This window comes from Schistosoma mansoni (assembly GCF_000237925.1).
Source record: "Schistosoma mansoni, WGS project CABG00000000 data, chromosome 4 unplaced supercontig 0032, strain Puerto Rico, whole genome shotgun sequence".
Lineage (NCBI taxonomy): Eukaryota > Metazoa > Platyhelminthes > Trematoda > Strigeidida > Schistosomatidae > Schistosoma > Schistosoma mansoni.
The window spans coordinates 2,466,185-2,469,206 of record NW_017386017.1 but is presented as its reverse complement, the minus strand read 5'-3'; positions in this window follow the sequence as shown (position 1 = coordinate 2,469,206).

The window sequence follows — 3,022 nt, the reverse complement described above, 5'->3', positions numbered from 1 at the left end:
TGTTACTTCACTATGATTGGTTAGGTTTAGAACTAATGAATTTAATAGTCAAAATCCTGAGTCGATTTAAGCAAGACCACCATGGAATAGCTAGAAGCATTGGATGGCCGTTTCGTCTTAGTATGGGACTCCTTAGCAGTGTGCATCCACAATCTCGCTCGCAGGATTTAAACCCAGGTCCTAATTTCAAATCCAGATTTTCTATGATGGTTTAGCTTCAATCGAATCATGATTTCAACTATTTAATTCCTATAACCTCTACAAAACCACTTTTTGATAATTAATGAATCATCAATCAACTTCACAAGAAATGTTTCCTAAAGTTGACTACAAATAAAATCTTTAGAATCACATCAGTTTGACCTAAAATCCGATTTTCTGGTCATCTAGCCTAAAAGTTTTGAATCTGTTGACTGGAAGGATAATGTTTTTTTTTAGTGATAAAAATGTGAAGAGGAGATCACATCAACAATTCTGCATATTAATATAGTTACTATGTATTTCTGGGTGGAGTTCGTCCATAATTTTTAAAGAATATGGATTTTTAAAAAATGACCTATGGAATATTTTTTGAAGAACTTACAATTAGATGATTGAAATTTCAATTATTAAACAAATAAATCACAATATTATGCATGGAATAGAAGTCAAAATAGGAATATTCACTACAAATTGTTTTTCTTCTTTTGATTGTCTGATTCCCTACTAAAATAGTCTACGAAGTTATTTAGTCTAATTCAACTTACTTATTTACACCTGTGAGTCCCAATGGAGCATAGGCCACCGACCACCATTCTCCAACCCACTCTGTCCTCGACCTTCCTTTCTAGCTCTATCCAGTTGTTGTTCATTCCTCTCGTATCTGTTTCCGTTTCTCGGCGTAATGTGTTCTCTGGTATTCCTCTTCTCTTTTGGCCTTCAGGATTCCATGTGAGGGCTTGTTTTGTGATGCATTTGGGTGATTTCCTCAATGTGTACCCTATCCACTTCCAGCGTTTCTTCCTGATTTTTTCTTCCACTGGTTTGTTCTCTCCCATAGCAGAATGTTGCTGATAGTGTCTGACCAACAGATCCGAAGTATTTTGCGTAGACAACTGTTAATATACACCTGTATCTTCTGAATGATGGCTTTCGTAGTTCTCCGGGTTTCCGTCCCATACAGTAGAACTGTCTTAACATTTGTATTGAAAATTCTGATCTTGGTGTAGGTTGACAATTGTTTTGAGTTCCAGATGTTCTTTAATTGTAAATATGCTGCTCTTGATTTGCCGATCCGCATCTTCACATCTGCATCAGATGGAAAATCATAAATCACTACATATTTATTTATGGTATCAATGTAAACAGAAGTGAAATAGACACAAAGTAGTACAAACATTTGTTCATTACTTTAAGATTTTTTTCACCAGTTGCCAATGGATATCGATTCATGAAGACTTTTTTTTTCAATTATATACAAATCTTCCTTATAAAATGTTTAAATGGCATAATAATGTATTCACTTGGTGTCGTTTTTACTTGTATCTTCCCATTGTTATCTAGGACTACAATTGATCAATTACTTGTTGGAATATATGCATCCTGTGCCAATCTCTTCAGTATTGTCTTAACTTAAAAGCTTTATAAGCAAAGATGGATAGTGACTAGTAATGGGATCCCGGACGCGCATTTCATCCTATTTGGGACTCGTCAGCTGGATGTACCTGCATCCCACAATTGATATTCACTCCAGGACTCCAACCCAATACTGTTCGCTTCAAACGCCATCGTGTCATGCATTTAGCTACTGAGTCCTGATAGCCACTAGTTTGTGCAGTGAGGTGAAGTTTAATTCATTTTTGTACTGGTTGTTTGAATCTTCCTATTGATGTTTAGGACTGCAATTGATCAGTCTCCAGCTGACGGGTCTTAAGTAGGACGACTGAGTTGAGGTTGAACACTGATGATGGGTACCATACAAGGACAAAACAACAGTCTAATACCTCTTGATTTCCAGTAGTTGTCTAATGAAAATGAATTCTGGACATGGACAAAGTGAATAGTTGACAGTGATGACAAATTGTTCAAAACCTAGATTTGATTTGATAGTTTATCATAATCCTGCTACAAAGCATGAATCTGTTAAACTCTTGGTATTTGCTTGTCCTGTTTTGTGAGGTATTGTGATGTTTGTATCGAATAATAATTGTCCTATACTTAATTCCACTCTTAATTTTAATTACGGTATAACATCTTCACATGTGTTTAAGGTATTATTTCTTACTCTAACACTGGTCCGTTCATGAATGCTAGAGTATATATTGGACATATCTGAGAATAACTAATTCGTACATTACATTCAACAACAGTGAAAGAACATTTAGGCAATGAAGACCAATATCATGATCATACACTGAATACATCATTTGCACATCTTCCATCAGTTGTCTCTTACAAACTTCATTGTTCCTTCATTCCTGTTGATATTAAAACTACTCTCTATAGTTTTCAGTTAGAACTTATCAATCTTCTGCTGTTCGACATTCCACTTCTGATTGGTGTTAGATACTACTTATATCTATCGACATAAGTAGCATAAACTACACTACGCCTATTTATTAAACGTTTTTACACATTTTTCTCATTTGTTATAGTTACATTTAGTAGTGACTATTAAATGCTAAAGAAGTAGATTCTTTTTTCTAGGAATTTATGTACATTTCCCTACAAGACAGTTATCAAATTCCAAAATTTTTCCTAAGCAAACAAAAGGGCTATCAACAGATATACAGACTGTGAGGAAAAATGACAGAGAATTAAGTATAGTATAATGATGAATAGCTCATGTTTACTTTGTAAAAGAACTTATTTTATGACTAAAAGCTTTAACTATATAGCAAATGTAAAACAAAAATATTTTCAGAAGGGGTTTTGTGGAGAATTTAGTATTTTCATAGTTGAAAGCGTGAGTCAATTGAAGCTACACCATCATGGAAAACTTTGAAGCACTGGACGGCCGTTTCGTTCTATTGTGGGACTCCTC